This window comes from Lynx canadensis, chromosome B4 (genome assembly GCF_007474595.2).
Source record: "Lynx canadensis isolate LIC74 chromosome B4, mLynCan4.pri.v2, whole genome shotgun sequence".
Taxonomy (NCBI): domain Eukaryota; kingdom Metazoa; phylum Chordata; class Mammalia; order Carnivora; family Felidae; genus Lynx; species Lynx canadensis.
In genome coordinates, this window is record NC_044309.1 from 15,397,976 (window position 1) to 15,420,306 (window position 22,331).

Below are 22,331 nucleotides of genomic sequence, written 5' to 3' on the forward strand. Positions count from 1 at the left end.
CTCCTCTATGTCCTAGATGGTCATTCTCAGATTATGTGTTCTCAGATTCTGGAGGGACCGAGTCATTTTGCTTGACTACAGTCACTTTGGGCAGAGCCCCTTGTAGGACACCACCTCAAGTCATTAAACGGACTCATGGACAGGCTGCCCAAGACCATCTCTCAGGGCTCAGCAGGTTATGCACAGCAATTCTGGGGCTGCCCATGGGCCAGAGTCTGCTTTTTCAGAAGGAGCTACACTTGGAATGTCCGTGACCATGATGGACTTGTCCACAATGCCTAACTTTCGTAACCCATTCACTTGAATCCTGGTTGCCACCGAAGCTCTATTTCAAGGCTCGCCATCTGAAACGGTTTATAAGCGTTGGATAGAAGCTTCAGACCACAATGATAGTCTCTTCGCTGGTTGCTTTCGTATCTATGAACTTTAATTTACTTTGCAAATTGTATTTCATTTGCGCATAGCTAGTATATGCAAAACCCAGTCTTGTTTAAAAACTTCAAACGCATCTTAACATGGATGTAACATCTTGAGAGTCATTTTTCAATATGTATCTTAACTTGTAAACAGAAGCTTGGTAGCAAATATAAAATGTGACAGGGAATACATGGTTAAAACACTGCCAGGTAAATAATGTTTTAAGAAGCTGACGACGAAAACTGACGTGTCTGTTTCTCTTGCCACATACGCGAGGACATGACGCAGTTTCCAGCAGCAGTGAGCATAACTCTGCCCCTCCACGGCCCTTGTGACTGAAAAAGGACACGCTGTCGTTATACCTCACACAAATGCCCCCGTCCCCGTCCCTTGGCTTTATTTGAAGGTAGGTAAGGGATGAAAGAGTGTCTCCTGAAAATCAAATTCTAAAGGCTCCAAACACCATCTCAAAGAACCTAATTTGTTTTCCAGCAACCTCTCGTAAACCCTGGGGGGCCACATGGATCTCAGTGAAAAAGAAAGTTACTGTACAAGCCAAAGCTTTGTAAAATTATAAAGACATTTAGTCACTTAGTCATTAAAAAAACATTAGGTAGTACTTTATAGATACATAAATATCTTCCATGAAGTCTTCTTGGTTATTGGAAAGGAAAGAAGCGCCAAACCTGAAAATGGCAGCTTCCCCCAAATGCGTGAACGGGGAGGAAAGCGGATGTGTTTCTCACAGCCTTTGTGGATCCTGTTTTCACTGGGAAAAGGCTGTCCTGTTTCTTCTTTCACTACACACTGAGCAGCACTGCAGCCAGATTTCTTTCAGACGATTGAGGGAGACTGGTGAGAAGCAAAGTATGCGTTTTCCAGCCATTTGGTTGGCACCCTGCTTTTAAAAAATGGGTTAGATCACTTCATATTTCCCCGGAACCCCAAATCATCTATGTAAAAAGAGACGGCGACAAAGACAGAAATCAAGCGTGGCTTTTCCCCCCGCAAAAGGGTACCAATCCCAAGTAGCTGTTTTCCATGTTAACTTGATCTTTGATGGTTGAACTTTGATCTTAGACATGTTTTAATTTTCTAACACATAGTTCATATAGACTCGGGAGTCATGTTTTTGACTCTTTCTTCCTTCCTTCCCTCCCCTTCCTTCCTTCCTTCCCTCCTTCCCACCTTCCTTCCTTCCTTCCCTCCTTCCCACCTTCCTTCCTTCCTTCCTTCCCTCCTTCCCACCTTCCCTCCTTCCTTCCTTCCCACCTTCCTTCCTTCCCTCCTTCCCACCTTCCTTCCTTCCTTCCTTCCCTCCTTCCTTCCTTCCCACCTTCCTTCCTTCCTTCCCTCCTTCCCACCTTCCTTCCTTCCTTCCTTCCTTCTAAAGGACGGAAGAAAGCCTTCCCAGGACAAGGGGCCTTCCTTCAGTCCTGACTTCTCCAAAAAGGCAGTCATTCCTCCTTCTTCCTTCCTTCCCACCTCCTTCTCCTCCTTCCCACCTTCCCTCATTCCTTCCTTCCTTCCCACCTTAATTCCTTCCTTCCAACCTTCCTACTGCCTCCCTCCTTCCCACCTTCCTCCCTCCCTCCCTTCCTTCCTTCCTTCCTTCCTTCCTTCCTTCCTTCCTTCCTTCCTTCCTTCTGTGCTTCCTTTTCTTTCCATTCTTTCCTTTCTTTCCTGTTCAGCCTGGTAAGCATTCTTCTATTTTCCCTGGCTTGAGTGACAACATGTGCCAGCCACAGTGTTTCCTCCATGCTTCCTGGTTGTCCAAAGCCACGCTGCTTGTCCACTGCGTTTTCCAACGTCCATGTGCTGCTAAGGGAAAGGGGTGCTGATGGCAAATAGTAAGCTCCCTCTGCCGGCTGTGGGCTGCCTCTGCAGAAATAGATGTCTGAATATCCATTAAGAGCCTGGACCCTTCCTCTGGCCCGGCTATGAAAGCCTTTCTCACAAGGGAGGTGAAGACCGTCAGTGAATGACGGGCCTTGGAGAGCGCAACAGGAAAATGCTGGAGCAGGTTCCTCTGACGATTCTCTCCGAGGTCCTCTATGGAAAACCTGGGATGGTGGACCGAGTTAAATGATTAGTTTTTAACTCTGAAAGGGACAGATGGCAGAGCCACCCTGCAATAGCTTTTCCGGAAGAGTAACACATGGTAAATCGCATTAATTGTAATGATCGCTTTTTATGCCTTGATGAAAACTGGCAAAGACCTTCAAAGGTCTTCTAATCACGGCAACTCAGCACAGCTCTGCTTCGCGGTGAAAGAGCTAGAGGGCCGCGGCTTTGGTTTCTGCTCGGAGGCTGCGGGGTTGAACAGAGCATAGGAACCAGTGGCTCAGGAAAGAGATGGGCAGGTGAGGCCCTGTATATACATACACAAGCTGGAGAACGATCTCGTCCCATGTGGGGCCAGGTGGTTGGTACTTCCTGCAGGCACGTATGTGGTTGATTTCACAGTCGCGGTACGGGAGGATTTGGAGAGACTCCTGCCTTTGCAAAATACTGAAAGAGAGGGTTACGCTGGGGCTGCCGTCCTCCCTCAAACTCAGCGCAAGAGGGGAGGGCAGTGGACGGCAAGATTTCCTACAGCACGTCTGTGTTTTTCGCCTGTTATTTAACTCACCACGTAACTCCAGGAGAATTTCTATTATTTCGTAAAAGCTTCCAGTTTCCTCTTTTCCATTTCTTCCACAAAGACTTTTATGTCTTTGCTTTACTGCCCCTCTGTAAGGAAGCTGAGTCAAACTTCTGCTTTGTGCGTGGAATTAGTCGACAACTTCAGGAATTTTCCGTTATTTTTTTTTTCTTCCAGGAGTACCTGTGTCTTTTTATTTATTTATTTATTTATTTATTTATTTATTTATTTATTTATTTTATTATTCATTCATTCCTTGCAAATGCAAGAAACCTTTATGGAGAACATACTAGATTTCAGGAGTCTACCGGTGCGGGCCACGTTATGAGCCTGTGGGATACAAGGGTTACCTGCAGCTAAGATTTTGTGTTCCATGTGTCATGTGAACCTTTTATCAACATCTTGTTTAATCCTCGTTGCAAACCCGTGAGGTTATGTTTATCATCCCTGTTTTGCCAGAGCGAAACCCAAGGCCCAGAGAGATCAAGCGGTTTTCTCAAAGTCACACAGCTCATAAAGTGGCAGAGCTACGGCTTGAAACCAGGCTGTCCACCTGCACAGCCCCTGTTCTTCGTGATCTACACCTTGAATGACTAAGATTATAGTGGTATGAGTGGGCAAACTGGTAAATGAGCAGGACCAGATGTCAAGATGTCAAGAGCCCTACTCTACATATGCAAGTGTTTTTAGGGCAGGGGTCAGCAAACTTCCTGTCACGGGTTAGATAATGAACATGTAGGCTTTGCAACCCATACCGTCCCTGTTGCAACAACTCAAGTCTACCGTAGCGGCAAGAAAGCAGCGGTAGACAATATGCAGATGAATAGGTGGCCGTGTTCCAATAAAACTTTACGAAAACAGTGACGGGCTGGGGCACCTCCGTGGCTCAGTCGGTTAAGCATCAGACTCTTGATTTCGGCTCAGGTCATGGTCTCACGGGTTCGTCAGTCGGAGTCCCGTGTCGGGCTCTCCGTGGAGTGGAATCTGCTTGGGATTCTCTCTCTCTCCTCTCTCTGTGCCCTTCCCCTGCTCACACTCACTCGCTCTCTCAAAATAAATGAACAACGGTAAAAAAAAAAAACATAAAACGAAAACAACAACAAACGAGGGACAGGCTGGATTTGACCCACAAGAGTGCAATTTGCCAACGTCTGTGCTCTGTGTGAGGGGATTCCGAGGAATCGAGTACCAATGCTGCCTACAGGTGACGGGGAGACATTTGAATCAAGTCTTGGCTGTCAGGCAATAAAGGAGAAAGGCACACCCAACAGAGAGACACATGTTGGAGAACGGGGGACATCGGATAGAAAATGGATAGTTTGGGAGCACCTGGGTGGCTCAGTCAGTTAAGCGTCTGACTCTTGGTTTCGGCTCAGGTCATGATCTCACAGTTTATGAGATCAAGCCCCGCGTCAGGCTCTGCACTGACAGTGTGGATCTGCTCAGGATCATCTCTCTCTCCGTCTTTCCCTTTCTCTCTTCCTCTCTGTCTCTCTCTCTCTCTCTCTCAAAATAAATAAATAAACACTAAAAAAAAATAGTTCACAGTTAAACACTGTGAGGTTTTAAAGAAAATGGATAACTGGGAAAGACGGGAAATTGTTAAGTGGTAAGGGGTGTATGAGACAACGACAGAGAACAAGTTTGGAGAGCGGGATTTGAGCCTATGTTAACCAACAGTTTATTGTCAAATAACAGGTTTCCAGGTGTGGTTTATTTTACAGTTTTTGTGGGCCGCTTTTTTGTTTTACTGTGTGAACAACTTGTTTCTCTTCCCCTGATACCACCTGGATATTTTCCTTTTCATTTGCAGCATGGACAATGTCTTCATGTGCAATTTTATCAGCAAAAGAGGAGGAAGGAAAATCATAGAGGGTCTCCCAGCTACACAAAGATTAAACACATGGTCCAAGAAACATGGTGTCCCAGAGACGCAGGACTGAAACATTCTAGGAGACACTCACATAGAAGATGAGGACGCGTTTTTGTCTTTTGTCAAACCTTATGGGTATAATTTTGCCATTAGTCAAGATGGATGTTTCAGTGTCGAGACATGAGAAATCTTTGAAACACCAACGGCATAACAAGAATGCTGCAAGGGAAAGAAAGTTGATTCCATCCTTTTTCTTGAGCTGGAAGTCAGCTAAAGTTGCTTATGACAGCTTGCTGATGAAACATGATTTATAATGTTCACAGACACTTGTCCAACTTATTAAGTTTATTAGAATCACTGCATAGGTCTGAAAGCTGTTGAGCATGGTGTTGGATTCTAGTCTCTAAAATCAGATGATCTTCCCGGGAGTGTATCTGGGACAGCTTCTCCCAGCAGCTGAGACTCTCTGTGGGAGAAAAAGTGGGGGCTGGGAGATAGATCGGTTTCCCTTGAAACGTGGGTATGTCCTCTCTACGCAGTCAGGGGATTCCCTTGATTTTAAGATTCCCCGTCTGGAAGAAATAAAGTTGCAACTGAAGCACTGAGTTACTTAGATGACAGTCCTAAGTCAGGGGCCAGGCCAAGAGGCAAGTTTTCCCAAAAGAAAAAACCCCACGAAGTATTACATGATTTTTAAGCCCTTACCCAAAATCTAAGGAATAAAAGGGTATAAAAGAGCCCTATTAGGGTACTTTAAGCCTCAGCTCACCACACCCACCCAGGGGAGCAGGGCGGAGGGGTTGTGTCCTGCACTTCAAGACTAGTGGGGCTTCATCACCACTAGAATGATAGACAATGGGGCCCAGTTTGCTGGCACCTGGATCCTACTCCTAAAAATGGGAAACAGGCTGTTTTGCTGAAAGAAGGGGGCTGAGCTGGTAATCACCATGCCTCTGAGTCTGTCAGGAAGACCCACCAGTGTCTCCTAGAAGAAGAAGGCTGGAAATGGGTTGTGTAGGAGAGAGCTGACAGCTGACAGTCTTAATCCAGTCTAAGATGGCCACATACAGGAGAAGGGACTTGAGGGGAAAGAGGGGTGAGAAAAGAGCCTCAGAGACCAGGGGGAAGAAAGATTCATTCTCCCTCATTAAGGAGTATGGGTGGGACAGCCCTGAAGACGCCTCCAAGGAACCCCAGAAGCACCCACAAGGTAGTAAGTGTTCAACATCTGCCAGGCCCAGAAGGCATGAAGTCAGCTGTTGTAGTCCCAAATAAGAAATTTTCTGCCCACCTTCCCCCCTTCACTTTGTGGCTCCTCCCTCTCCTCTACCCCAGTGGGTACTGGAATGTGCACACAGCAACAGAAGGGAGAGGACAAGAGCAAAGTAAGGTGACAGAGCAGAAGCCAATCACACCTTCTCCCCGAGGGAAGCTTCCAGACTCCACTGGTCCTGAGTTGGGAGAAGGTGGCCAAATACCAACTTTGATCAACTATAGTATTGACTCTTACTTGAAAGTGGACATTGGCATCACTAAATTGACTTCGTGTGTTATGACCTGAGAGTGTTGAGAAGTCATGGGGTCTGATAACATTTTCATCCAAGGTAAGCAATTAAGGAGACTCACTAAGGACATTTAAGCAAATGGCAAATAAAGTTGCTTTGATTTTTGCATTTGTGCTGGTCCCAGGCCTGGTTGCCCCCAGATCCATTTTTTTTACCCCCCCCCTTCCACTTTGTCCACTATCTCCCAATTCTAAGATGGCCCTCAAGTCTCCAATCATTGGTATACATGCTCTCTACCATCTCCTCCTCGTGAGTGGGAGTGGATTGGGTCCTATTGTAGGAGGTTCTGCCTTAGCAGATGGGAAGGAGACTCTCCTGCCGGCTTGCAAGAAGGAAGCTACCGTGCTGTGAGAGAGCCAGATGGCCGGGGCCTGAGTGCAACTTCGAGGGGCCTTTTTAAACTCCATAGCTGGTGAAAAAACTCAGTCCTACAACCACAGGAGATTAATTCTGTCAACAACCTGAATGAGTGTGGAAGAGGACAGGAGCACATGTAAGACCACAGCCCTGGCCATCACCATGCTTTCAACAGATGAGACCCTGAGCAGAAGACCCAGCTGACCCTGCCTGGACTCTTACCCAGGGAAAGTATGACAAATACATATGTGTTCTTTTAAGCTCCTAAGTTTGTGGTGACATCTTACACATACAGAAAATTAACATAAGAGAGGCAATTCTGGGAAGCAGGTTGTCTAGGCTCCCATGTCATCTAGGCTCCTCACTCAATGAGAAGGGCTACAGACAGACAGAGGTGCTGGAGGGCAAGAAACCAGAGTGTTTTCCCTGCCTCCCTGCAACGGATGAGCACTGGGGTAGTCACTGTGTTTCTTTAGTGGCTCCAGCTGCCATCAGGTGACCAGTCAGATAAGATTATCTTCACCCACCCACAGCACCCCCTCTTTCTTTTCCTTTCTAATGTCAGACACATTAGAAACTTCTATCAGCAAGATCTATCTACTTATATATCCATCCAACCATCCATCCATCCATCCATCCACCCACCCATCCATCCACGTATATAGGTATATATACACCCATATATACCTATATGTGCACACACATATAAATATATATGCATATATGTGAACTTTTTTTGTAGAAGAATGAGCCAAAGCAGACTCAAAGGACTACCACCAGATGCTTTCAGGTTGGTAATAAACTTCAAAAAGAATACACCTGTTTGCATTTAGTAAAATAACACGTTGAAGGCTTTCACAAACAGTTCTTTCATCTAATCGGGAATGCCCAGTCTAGTCTTTTTTTTTTTTTTTTTTTTTTTTTTAAATTTTTTTTTCAACGTTTATTTATTTTTTTTGGAACAGAGAGAGACAGAGCATGAACGGGGGAGGGGCAGAGAGAGAGGGAGACACAGAATCGGAAACAGGCTCCAGGCTCTGAGCCATCAGCCCAGAGCCCGACGCGGGGCTCGAACTCACGGACCGCGAGATCGTGACCTGGCTGAAGTCGGACGCTTAACCGACTGCGCCACCCAGGCGCCCCATGCCCAGTCTAGTCTTACCAACTAGTCTATGACATCACAAACCTTTGGGCATCCTCAGTCTTCTGTGCTAGAAGCTGAGCCAATTCCCAGGACTCTGAAGAAATATTCTACCCTTCCTCAACCATCTTCTCATGCCTTCAGTATGAACTTGCATCACTGGCCCCAGGTGACAAAGCTCAGAATTTGCAAGCACTGGAACCAAGGACACCCAGGGTACCCCGGCCATTCAGCAATGTATCTCATACAAAGTAAAATAAGATGTTCCCAAAGCCTACTTGTTTGGTTATGCTGGGAAATTTTGTGATAAAGTGGAGACACTTCCTCAAAGGGGCGAATTCTTAGACCGTTATTAAAATTTCAGCTTTCTTGTCCCTTTATGGCATGCCATTTCTGGCTTAAATTGATAACAACAAAGCAACAAGTAAAGAGGAAGGGACCCTCAGACACAAAGACTCAATGACCGAACAAGTGAAGCGGCCACACCATCCGGTCAGTTAACACCTGCACATGTACTGAAAGGTCCATCGGTGGCCTGGACTGTGGATTAGGGCTCCATGTTGGCTCTCTGGTTCTCAGAGGGCAAACTTTTACGTGGATGCTCAGTCACTAGACCTACGCAGATGTCTCGCCCATCAATGGCCCAAAGGGAGCATTAGACAGAAAAGGAAAGGATGACTTATGAGCTCTAACTCCTAACAGAGGATCAGCATAGCCACCTCCTGATAGGCACGTTTCATTTTACGCAGGCTGGCCTACCCAGCGTTGCTAGGGAGAATCATCAACTTCAGTGTGTAAATCAGTTTTGCCGTAACTCACCTTGGGCCGTTAAGAGATGCCCTCAGGAATGTTGGGTTACAAATCGCCAGGCAGGGCAGAGCATTTGCCTTTCTGACCTTTGACTGGGAACGCACAACGATGCTGTGGACACGTAAACCAACAACAATGGGTTCCAACATGAGCCTATTGTTTCTACAGAATGCTTTTGTTGACTTTTGACGAATTCTTGTATCTGGAGCCAAGCTGTGGCTGCAAATGATACATGGGCATCGTGCTGACATGAATGTTGGTTGATATTTTCGTTTATGTTAAAGAGTAAGAGGAAAATGAAACAACAGAGAAGATATACGTTGGGATTTCATTCGTTTGTCAATGACATGAGTGGCTTCTTCGCAGAATCAGGTAATAATTCTTGAATTCTAGAATGCTGCCTCGATTTTTTGTGCTACTCACAAGGGAGTAGTTACACATACCACAAATGTTTAAGTTTTAATCCTCAGGGTTCTTTTTCTGCATCACTTAATCTGTAGTCTAGAAAAACAACAAAACAATAAATCTAACTCACATCTGTAGTGCTTATCGATTTCTGTGGTGTAAATCTTAGTACATCACCCTCAAGTGTTAATCTCTAAACTGGAAGCCTGATGAGGGCAAGACACATCCTGTCTCCTGTGCTTCATGCTGTGTCCCCAGGTCTTTGTACAGTTCATGCCACATGGCAGATGCTGAAAAGATACTCATTGAAAGAATGAGTAAGTCCTCCCTTCCTTCCTTATTCTGAAATAAAGAGAAATAAGAAGCTCCTCATGCTTTATGTTATTAAAATTCCTTGTTTCAAGCAGGTTATGGTTAGTCCTGTTCCCGATTTGTGACAGATCTGGCAATCCCGACAGAGGCTCCAGGGTGCCTTTTAATGCCTTTCCCTTCCTTGGTCAAGAACAGGGATGGTTGAAGGAAAGAAGTGAATCTGAAAACCCAACTCACAATTCTGCTTTGTTCACTATAAATCACTCACTGGTTGAATGTAGATTGTGTAATGAGCAAGAGATTAGTGATCCATTCTCAACTTGCCGCCTTCTTCTTCTCCTTCCTCCCCCTCCCCCTCCTCCTCTTCCTCCTCCTCCCCTTCTTCTTCTTCTTCTTCTTCTTCTTCTTCTTCTTCTTCTTCTTCTTCTTCTTCTCCTCCTCCTCCTCCTCCTCCTCCTCCCTCTCCTCCTCCTCCTCCTCCTCCTCCTCCTCCTCCTCCTCTTCCTCCTCCTCCTCCTTCTCCTTCTTATTCCTATCCACTATAGTTTTTCTTTCCTATTACTATCTCCATTCTCATACTAACTGAATATTGCCTCCTTCAGGTCTGGTCTTGTCTTGTCTTTTTTCTTTTCTTTTCAGTTCTTTTCTTTATTAAACCACTAAACTTTGTTGTAGTTACTTAGTCATAGGTACTTGTAAATTTTTTTTAATGTTTATTTACTTTTGAGAGAGAGAGAACCTGAAGCAGGCTCCAGGCTCCAAGCTGTCAGCACAGAGCCCAACATGGGGCTTGAACCCACGAACCGTAAGATCATGACCTGAGCTGAAGTCGGATGCTTAACTGACTGAGTCACCCAGGCGCCCCTCAGGTGTTTTCTGAAATACCACTCTGCTACTAAAGTCTAGTAATAATCATATATATATTTCTTCGCCAAAGTACTCTGCATACTATGTACGTTTACTTCCTCATTTTCTGCCTTCCCCTGCCCACCACCAAAATGTAAGTTCCATGAAGATTGGGATTTAAAAAAAGTGTTGGTCTGTTTTACTTATCACTATATCTCCCACTTCTTAGCCAATGTTTGTTAAATAAATGAACAACTATGTCAAGCACCTGTTTTGAGCTATAAACTGTGCTAGGAGATATGTCACTAATATCATAAGATAGATATGATTCTTACCCTTAAAATTTATATTGTCTAGGAAGGCTATTAAACAAAAATCGCACAACGAATCCGTTAATTATAATTTTATGTAATTTAAAGGAAACGTACAGGAGTATTACCTAATGTTCAAGTTATGGAAGGCTTCACTTAAAAGACACTGATATTTAGGGTAAGGCCACTTGATCAGGCAATAGTCAAGAAGAAGACTGTCCCACAAGCTATGACCAAGCATGCAAGAACCTGGGAGCAGAGCGCCAGAGCTATTCTTGAACAAAGTTGCTTTCTGGCAAGACCCAGCTAGTCATGAATTAATAAAAATTAAACCTTTAGAAAACAGGAAAGACACAGTGGGAGAACTAGCCACGAGCACTGAAGGTATTTAGATAAAGGGCTAAGAACAGATATAAATATACTGGGAATTAGGGTTATGACCACAAAGAAAATGTTATAAGCCTTGACAATATAAAAACAGTGATATAACCATAAAAACAGTGAGAGGAGGAGAAATCACAGGAGGAAGTACAAGTGATAATTCCCTCATATTTTGTAACAAATAGGAAGCAGATTCTGTTAAAATCAAAATAGGTAGTTCACAAAAATCATAACGGGTTGTTTGTATTCCTGAGTTTTGAGAGATCTCTGTATATCCTGAATACAACTCTTTTATCAGTTATGTGCTTTGCAAACACCTTGTCGTAATCTGTGGCTTGGATTCTCATTCTTTGTTAACAATGTCTTTTGAAGAGCATAATTTGTACATCTTAATAAAACTGTTTATCACTGTAACAGCCTCAAGCTGGGGGAACCCCCCCCACCCCGAAGTGTCCATCAGCAGGTAGTGATAAGCAAATTGTAGTATATACATACAATGGGATACTATGTAGCAATAAAAGGAAATAGACTATCGATGTATCCAGCAACATAGATGAATCTCAGAGTAATTATGCTGAGTGAAAGAGGGCAGACAAAAAAGAGTACAGACAATTGTCTCACTTAAAGAAAACTCTAGAACATTCAAACCCATGGACGTGATAGAAACAGATTCCTTTGAGGAAGGGAGGCAGAGAGGGTGAAGGGAAGAGATTTGCAAAGGGGTGCACAGAAACTATAGGGGTGAAGGGTGTGTTCACTATCTTGAGTAGGGTCACGCTTTCCTGGGTGTGTATACATGTACAGTTTACCAAGCTGTACATTTTAAGTATGTACAGATTATTATAGGTCAGTTATACCTCAATAAAGCTGTTACAAAGCAATGATTCCATTATTATTTTGTGTTTTTATTACCTTTAGAAGGCTTTTCTAGGAAGTAATATTTGTTACAGTCAAAAACCTTTATCCAAAGTTCAGCTTTTCTTTCAGTTTCCTTTTGGTTTTTATTTTTATAAATTCAAACAAATGTAAAACTTAAAAACAAAGATTTTATTTTATTATTATTTTTAAGTAATCTCTACGCCCAAGGTGGGGCTTGAACTTACAACCCTGAGATCAAGTGTCAAATGCTTCACTGATAGAGCCAACAGGTGCTCCCAAATGTAAAAGTTTCAACTTAAAATGCTATGTATAATATAATCTGATTTTAACAAAGTTTTAAGAATTTATCCTGTGATGCATGTAAAAACACACATGAAGTACATTTTTTTTTTTGGAGAGAGAGCATGTATGTGCGTGAGTGGGGGAAGGGCAGAGGGAGGGAGGGAGAGGGAGGGGGAGGGGGAGGGAGAGAGAGAGAGAGAGAGAGAGAGAGAGAGAGAGAGAGAGAGAGGAGATCCCAAGCAGGCTCCACGCTCAGCAAGGAACCTGACATAGCACTTGACCTCACAACTCTGAGATCATGACCTGAGCTGAAATCCAAAGTTGGACGCTTAACTGACTGAGCCACCGAGGTGCCCCCTCATGAAGTACATTTTACTTACATGGCACATGAATTGTATTATGTCTAATATATATTGCTAGGTGTATGTGTGCATATATACATATAAAATACACATATATATTTGTATGTGTGTGTTTATACATAAACAAGGTCTGAAATAAGGTTAAATGTAAATGATAGTTATATCCTAGCGGTGAGTTACTTTTTAAAACTTATATTTTGGACTGCACTGTGTTGCTTGAGTTTCTTTCAGGCATGTGTACTTTTTTGTAAACAAACACAGTTATCATGAAGAGGTAAGGGGGTGAGGAGTGGGGTAGGAAGAGGGTCAAGAGGAGAAGCATTTGATGCAATGAGAGAACTCCGGGGAAATAGCCAGGTTGGTGTGAAAACACACACATACAAAATGGAGCATGAGGGTGTGGCCAGAGACAAGATGGGGGCAGAAAGAGATCCTGATTACCTAGGACCTTGAAGGCTGCTTCAAGGACTGAGGACTTTACGCGAGTTTGAAGCAGGAAAGAATGATGAGATTTGTGAAATAAAAGGATCCCTCCTTTACAAACCTACCGAGGTGGCTGCTGTTTACAGAGGATTAGTAATGGAATATATTCATCACTGGCAAACTTTAAAAGAAAAAAAAAAAAGCCAGAACATACCAGGAGTTTCACCTGAAATGACGTGAACTTTTTTCAGTCCTGCTGGACTCGTCTATGCAGCCAGCATTTCCACCCTGACTGGCTTCTGTGGCTCTGAAGTGGGTTCTGGTTTTTGCTTTTGGTTCTGCCGCCATTAGGAGATTACACAGACATAATCTCATCTGTGTTTTCCCGGCACAGCAGAAAAATGGAGCTGTGATTAGTTATAAAAGGTAGTTCCTCACTGAAGACGGACAGAGAGAGGAAAGGGAGGGGGTCCAGGGGAGGGAGAGCTAGGAGAAGTAAAGGAGAAAGAATTGCAAAACTAAGTACAGCTGGTGGAGGCACATAACGGAGCTGAAGGCAGAAAACAAAACAAAAAAACAAAACAAAACAAAAAAGAAAACAAAAGAAAACAAAAGGAGGAAGGGAGGGAGGGTGGAGAAAGAAAAGAAAGGAAAGAAAATGGAAAGAATCAATACCAGCAGATGTGGGTTGATCCCTTCAGGCCCCAGCCTTGCTGTAATTATTTAGCTCAATGGGTTTGGGCACCAGGAGGTGAACCCAAAGGGCTTGAATCAGACCCATCACTGTGATCAATTAGTTTCACTGCATTCCCGGCTATGCCTCAGCCACTTTTGTTCACCTCGGGTCATGTACTTCACTTTCTCACACCTCAGATTATTTTTCCATAAAATGGGAGCAGCAATATTTTTTTCTACCTCACAGGACTGCTTTAAAAATTTTGCATAACTTATTCGAAGGAAGCCAGAATGTCAATATTTGAAATAGAATTCTCGATTGAGAGCTAATTTTTTTGCTTTTCTCAGTTTGTCAATAAACAGAGAGTCACCAAGGGACTACTTTTGTGTTTAAAACACTCTATTCGAAATTCAAAGCTGTGGGGGAGACAAGCGTAGGTGTTAAAAAGAGTCCCTTTTTTATCAAAATTCACAACTTCTGGTCTTCCAATGACAATGTTAAGAACATGAAAAAGCAAGCCACAGACTGCAGGAAATATTTGTCAAATATATATAATGTGTATACACACAGAGACAGATACACACACACACACACACACACACACACACACACACACACACACAGATGACAAAGGACTACACCCAAAAATATACATAAAGAATTTTATAAGATGAACAACCTAATTTTATTTTATTTTATTTTTTTTTTTTAAATTTTTTTTTCAACGTTTATTTATTTTTGCGACAGAGAGAGACAGAGCATGAACGGGGGAGGGGCAGAGAGAGAGGGAGACACAGAATCGGAAACAGGTTCCAGGCTCCGAGCCATCAGCCCAGAGCCTGACGCGGGGCTCGAACTCACAGACCGCGAGATCGTGACCTGGCTGAAGTCGGACGCTTAACCGACTGCGCCACCCAGGCGCCCCAACCTAATTTTAAAAAGTGAGCTAAAGATATAAATAGACCTTCACAAGAAAAGATATATGTGTGGCCAGTAAGCACATGAAATGATGCTCAACATCAGTAGCCATCACTCACAATTAAATATCACTATATACCCATTTTAATGACCAGAACTAACAAGACCTGACAATAACAAGTATTGGCAGGTATATGGAACAACTGGTGGTAGGGATATTAAATCGTTCGGCCCTTTTGAAAACAGTTTGGCAGTTTCTTAGGAAGTTAAATTTGCACTTGTTATGCATCCTACCACATTACTACTGCATTTTTTAAGATGTAAAGCTTTCTTGATTTGTAGGTGACATGATCTCCAATACAGGAAATCCTAGAGTCGACAAAAAAGTCACTAGAACTAATAAGTGAGTGTAACTACTACTGCATATTTGCCCGAGAGAAATAAAAACATACGTTCACACAAAAACTTATTCATGAATGTATAAAGCAGTTTCATTTATGATAAGCAAAATGTAGAGACAAACTAAATGTTCATCACAGAGTGAATGGAGAGTGGATACACATATGTGCTACCTTCACATAACGGAATACTAACATAAACAAACAAGAAAGAAATGAATTACCGATACGTGCGACAATGTGCATGAATTTCAACAGCATTATGCTGAGTGAAAGAAGTCAGATGCAAAGTACCACACTCTGTAAGATTCAATTTCTATAAAACTCTAGAAAAGACAAATCTAATCTATAGTGACAGAAAACAGTTTAGCAGTTGCCTAGGGCTGAGGAGGAGGAGAAGTGACTGGGAGGAGACAAAGAGAACTTTTGGGGAGATGAAAATGTCCTATATCTTGACTGTGGCAGTGGTTATATCAGTATACAGATTTGTCAAAACTTACTGTTTTGTTTAAGAATACAAATGTATTCTTGGGGCGCCTGGGTGGCGCAGTCGGTTAAGCGTCCGACTTCAGCCAGGTCATGATCTCGCGGTCCGTGAGTTCGAGCCCCACGTCAGGCTCTGGGCTGATGGCTCAGAGCCTGGAGCCTGTTTCCGATTCTGTGTCTCCCTCTCTCTCTGCCCCTCCCCCGTTCATGCTCTGTCTCTCTCTGAACCCAAAACAATAAATAAACGTTGAAAAAAAAATTTAGAATACAAATGTATTCTTAAAATGGGTGGATTACACACACACACACACACACACACACACACACACACACACAAATATATATATATACATCTCAAAAATTGATTTAACTTTCTAAAAACAAAAAACAATCCTTACACCAAAGGGCTTGCAGTCTAAGAAGCACCGTATATCTTTAGGGTACTTTATTCCAAATTCTATCAATTTGAGGAGGGGGAGAATTTTCTACTAAGGGATCTTAAAGCCTGTTCTAATATTAACATACTTTCTATATTAATGTTACCATCAATCATATCTCAATCTATAAAGTGACAAAGATGCTAAGTAAATCAAATAGCATACCAACTCCCTCTACTGACATCCTGACTATCCTTTATAATGTCATCTGCCCTCAAACAAATCGAATTTTGTCCTAAGAGGTACTATTCATAATATTTGTGCCATCAGTTTTACATTGACTGCGCATGCTGGCTAATAACAAGGTTTTTGAAGCTTAAGAGACTTAAGTGACATTTGAAAAATATCTGAGATGAAAAATATAGTAGATGAAGAATTTCCTTAATCGGTATAATCTCCAACAAATTGATTATCACCATTTATAACTGGTTCATGGGAAAAATGTAAAAGTCTTGGACTATTGTCAAAATAAATGTGTTACCAACGATCATTTATATTATGAAAAGAGAATTAATAATCAAAAGCTACTTTTTCATATTGCTTTTACTCCAATTATTTCCAATTACTGTCACTCATTCTTTTGTGGAACTTCTTGCCATTACCTGTCCATGACAAGTTTGAGCTCTGGTGGATCCGGTGTACCCACGGGGAGCAAGGATTTTTGTGCCACTGCAGAGAGTGCTGGTTATAGCAAAAATAACGGACTTCGGCTACCCAAGAATGACAATATTTCCTTGCTGCCTTAATCCTCGCAGAGTGTTCCTTTTCTGGTTCAACCTAAAGGTGCTGATCAGAACCGTGTCAACCAACATGTGATGAAATGGTCCCCTTTTGTGCCAATTTACAGTGGCTTTCAGTGTGGGGGGATGCAGGGACCTCACTTTCTCCTTGATTGGCAGCCATTAGGGAAACCGAATGCTAAGGATAAACTGAAAGTCTTCTAGAGTTAACCAATATGGAAACCCTACCTGATGTGGAAAATAGGATTTTTGGTCTGGCATCCACCTCTGGTATCTCTTTTTATGTCATACTCAGTAATGGACTTCATTCTTGATTGAGCCAAATTTATCACTACCTTAAAATGAACCAACAGGTGCCCCTTGTTTGTAAGGTGCTGGAGAAAGGGTTTTAATTTAATCCTCTGAACCTCTCTACAAAGTAGGGTTATCTGTTATTTTTTTCCATTTTTCACAAAGGAAAACTGAGACTCAGAGTGGTTATATAATTTCCTCCAAGGACACACAGCAAATAATTAGAAGAGGTAGGAGTCAAATGTAATCTGTCTGATTCCCAAGTCACTAAGGCACGAGACTTTCTTATCAGGAAACTTGGTGGCGACTTATTCTGACATCAAGGACAGTCCAACCACATTCAATGGGAGAGAGATTTTGCACAGAGAATATGAATAGATTCACACTAAATCTAAAAGCCAATCTGAGATATAGTTTTGACCTTGCAATATACTGCAAAGAAATTAGAATAAGAATAGTAGTTACATATATTCATCCTCTACTGAAACTCTACTAATTTATAAGGTTGATAAAATAAATTCATTATTTTAAGACCTAATCAATAAATATTTTGGAGGTTAGATTGGCAGCATCCAACAAAGTTTAGAGTATTTTTTTTTGACTCAGTATTTCTAATTCTAGGATCTGTCTTACAGTAAAACTTATACAAGTATTGAAATATACATACATATATAGGTATATATATATATACATATATGAAAACATATATGTATATATATATATACACATAAAAAACATTCTTCGCAAAGTTGCTTATAGGAGCAAAAATTGAAATAGTCCAAGAAGGCATCACTGGGGACTGGTTTAAAACGTTTTGCTGCATTTATTCAATTGCATTACCATGTAGGTTTAAAAGAAAGAGGTAGATTTACATGCTGTAGGAGGTTATCCAAAATATATTAGGTAGAAACATATGTTGCATAACAATATGTATACTATTTTTGTAAAAGTAAAAGATATCTATTTGTATGGATAGAAAAATCTGGAAGGATAGATGCTAATTGTTAACAGTGGTTATCCCTGTGGGAAAATATTGATAAGAAGGGAGGGGAATCTTTTGTCACCTTAGGAACTCCGAGATGTTTGCAGTGCTAGTGTGTGTGTGTGTTTAAATTGAGGGATTTGAATTTACAGTGCTCTTTGCTTTTTATAACACGTTCATATATATATTCATTAAAATAACTGAAGAGATCAAAATGCTAACAATGGTTATCTCTGGATGGTGGGGGCTAAGATTTACTTTTAATCTTGTGCTCTCCATATTTTTATACTTTAACATTTTCTTTAAGGAATATGCATTAATTTTATAATCATAATAAATTGTTGGGGAAACAGCCTTCTCTCTGGAATTTGGCTTTACCAGCCACCGCAAAATGGGTTAGCTCGAAGGAGTAGGATGTCCTTTACCTCTTGAGGCAAAACAATGCATTGTCAACATTTAGACTGACAAAGCGGACTGCTGTAGTAAACTGAGCATATATAGACATTCTCTTATTCTCAGGTGGCCTAGCAGTGTTTGTTTGAGACTACGATCATTCAGTCACTCAACACAGACTTCTTAAGCATTTGTTGCGCTCAGTAGGCAAGGTACTCTAAACGAATGCAAGAATGAGACACAATACTCATCTTTAAGGGGAAGAGCAGGATCTAACTGAGCAGAGAAATACCCATATGAGAAATAGCAGGCAATCTCCAACACATAATCTGAAGGTTTAAACGGTGTAACAGAGGTCAACAAGCATTACAGCCATCAGGGGGAGTCAGAAGAGATGCCAGTGTTCACGGCATGGCAGCGCATTTTCTTCGTTTGACATGTGAGATGCATCAGCCTTAGGGAGCTAACTGGTGTTACTTAGCAGAGCTCAGATTGACTTCTGTTTCTTGTGCCCCTTCCACTAGGCTGGGTTTTCTCAATCTTGGTGCTATCGACATTTGGGTCCCCTTATTCTTTGTTGTGAGAGGCTGTCCTGTGCATTGCAGGTGCGAGTCAAACTCCACTGCCTAGCTGTAACAATCAAAAATGTCAATGCCGAAAACTACCCCCGGTTAGGAACGCTGTACTAGACCAGGCTGATTTTTGATAGATTATGAGAAAAGAGGAAGCATTTAAGATAGGGGATGAGATGGTCAAATACGCTATCCATTTCGGGGGCATGTGCAGGAAATGAGACAGACTGAGTCGGGTGTATTCAGTACTACACCAATATATATTAGTGAATGGTAGAAAATACAGTTACATGGGCAAAGTAGGATAAGACTCTGGAAATACAGATGTACCTAGACCTAAAAGGAAATGTAAGGTCTTTGTGAAGTTTGAATAGGGAATTGTCATGATGAAATAACATTTAAGGGAGGCTGGCTTGTGTGCAACATAAGGATAGATTTTATGGGGAACAGACTGGATTTGGGGAAACAAGTTGTGAACAAATAACAATATCCCTGACAGCTAAGGGAGTGCTACTGGGTGGTGGCAATGGTGACGGGAAGGGAGGGCAATAGATTAAATATATTTTAAGGGAACGTGAACTGGGCTTGGCTTGATATGTAAGAAGAGGAATTAATCAAAGATGACAAAGTTTCTGATACCGCGTGACCACAAGAATAAGGCAAAAAGGGACAGTTACGGGAAAAGTCAAGAAAGGAAGCCAGCTTTCATTCATCAGTAATCATGAGTGTCTCCATTATTCGAAGAATTTGAAGTTATGAGGAGACATCCAAATGGAAGTGACCACTAGACAACTGGAAATACAGGCCAGTGTGAAGGTATGTAGTCCACATGTACCAGTCCCAAATGTGGAGATATGATCTCAAAATGGTGAGACCAATGTTGTGGATGGCTTATGGGCTTGCAAATCTCTTTTTTGCAAATGTGAGTGGCACAAAATATAAAGACCTGAACTCACAAACTTAAAGAAAACAAAACAAAAAAACTACCCATGAGGCCCAGACCACAGGTACAAAATGTTTCCAATCCATTTCTCACTCGGCCATTCCCTTCTGAAGAACATATAGGATACAGGCTGAGAAGACAAGATTATTTCTCTGAGGAGTTCATTTTATGTTTTTAGGTATCATCCACAGAGATTTATTTACTGCCAAATTAAACTGGAGCTATATCAGCTACTGTACAAAGATAACACAGATGTGGTCCCTGGCTTCTAGACTTACTTTTACAAATAGATAAAGTATTCACAGATAGAATACAAAATTCTAAACAACGCAGAAATAGGAAATATGCACATTGGGTATAAGTTGAAAACATTGGAGAGGAGAGTGGTATTGGGGAGAGGATACCACAATCATACAAAATGGTACCCAAAGACAATGCAATATAAAAATGAGGGGGCAGGGGTCCCCCACCACCTGAATAATGGATCTACTCCATGATCTTAAGCAAATAAGTTCAATTCTATCTGCTCAATGCTACTGATACTATCTGTTTGAGAACACACTCATCCCTTTGCTTCTTTAACAAACACTGATTTAATTTTACCTCCATATGCCGGTCCTTATGGGTAGGGAAATGTAAAAATGAAAGCAACATAACCCTTACCTTCACAGGAAGTTGGTAAAATAACATAAAATAGGAGGGGATTCTATCAGTTAGGATGCTCTTGACTACAAGTAACAAAAGGTCCAACAAAGTGTAGCTTAAATAGTAAAGATACTATCTATCTCAGATTAAAAAAAAAAAAAAAACACGCCTCAAAATAGAAGATTCTAAGGTTGGTTAATTCAGTCAACCAGTGTCATCAATAAGGACCCAGGTATTTTCTGCCTTTCCACTCTGACATCCTCACAATGATGGCTTCAGTATGTAGACTTGTCTCTATTCATGGATAAAAATGGCTGCCCACAGTTCCAGGCATCACGTCCTGAGGCAACTGAGATTGAAACTGTTAAGTCTAAGAGAAGCAATGCATATATAAAGCATGGATCCTGATGCATAGAAATTACTCAACGGATGCTGGCTATTATTATTTTTGGAATTATGTTACACTATTTAGCGCCAGAGAAAATGCTTGTATTAGTTTGCTACCACTGACACAACAAAGTATCACATTGGGTAGCTTAAATAACAGAAATTTATTGTATCATAGTTCTGGAGGCTAGAAGTTTGAAATCAGTGTGTCAGCTGGATTGGTTCCTTGTGAAGGAAGGATCTGTTCTAACCTCTTTCCTTAGCTTGCGGATGTCTACTTCTCTCTTGGTCTCTTCACTTTATCTCATTTCTTTGTGTCTTTCTCTTCAATGGCATTCTTTTTGTAGGGACACCAATCATATTGGATTAGGGACTCATCTTGTACTAGTATGACTTCATCTTAGCTAACTGCATCTACAATGCATCTACAATGACCCAATTTCCAAGTAAGTTCCGCTTGGAGATACAGGAGGTTAGGACTTAAACATGGAATTTGGGGGAGAACATATCAATCCATATTACTGTTCATCAATGTGCTTTAGTTTAGGTGTCTTTATTTACTAGTGCTTTAGGGGCACCTGCGTGGCTCAGGCAGTTAAGCATCTGACTTTTGGTTTCAGCTCAGGTCATGAATTCATGATTTGTGAGCTCAAGCCCAATGTTGGGCTCTGCGCTGACAGCACGGGGCCTACTTGGGATTCTCTCCCTCTCTCTGTCTGCCCCTCTCCTGGTCATATTCTCTCTCTCTCTCTCTCTCTCTTTCTCTCTCCAAATGAATAAATGAACTTAAAAAAAACCAAAGACCTGTCTTTTTTAAAAGGGAGGAAATTAAAAAAAAGAGAGAGGAAATAAGCGGGGAAACAGGAATTTGGCCAAGTGTTCTATGTATCAGATCTTCCTTCCAGTTAGCAAATTCTCTTTCTCTAGGAGTGGATTTATCATACACTGGGAGATGAGAGCAATTTCAGGATATTTCCCATTAACTGAGCTCTTTTTAAAAAAGAATTATATTATCTTTCCCTGGTTTTATTTCCTTTACTCTTTTCATCTCCAACTTCATCTCCTTTATTTCCTGTTCTTTTTAAGAAAAAAAAAATCTGGGTGCCTGGGTGGCTCAGTTGGTTAAGTACCTGACTCTTGATTGCAGTTCAGGTCATGTTCTCACAGTTCACGAGTTCAAGCCCCGCACTGGGCTCTGTGCTGACAGTGTGGAACCTACTTTGGATTCTCTATCTCCCTCTCTCTCTGCCTCTCCTCTACTAGCGCTCTCTCTCTCTCTCTCTCTCTCTCTCTCTAAAGATAAATAAATAAACTTAAAAAAAAAGAAAGAAAAAACTTCTGCTTTATTCATTTGCAGACTTCCCAACACGGGGGAAAAACCCAATGGCCAAGAGACAGTGAGCGCATTCTTGTTTGTTTCCATCCTTTCTTCTGTAAGAGACTGTGCCTGGAATT

At 41.8% G+C, this 22,331-nt stretch overlaps 1 long non-coding RNA gene across 1 annotated transcript; it reads right to left on the bottom strand.

Annotated features, from left to right (window-relative positions):
• Window positions 1-409: 409 nt before the first annotated feature.
• LOC116738180 lies at window positions 410-1,572 on the bottom strand. Its single transcript, XR_004343850.1, has 2 exons — window positions 1,104-1,572; window positions 410-752 (listed from the first exon to the last, which is right to left on the bottom strand). It is a non-coding gene; the product is annotated as an uncharacterized LOC116738180 (long non-coding RNA).
• Between the last annotated feature and the right edge of the window lie 20,759 nt (window positions 1,573-22,331).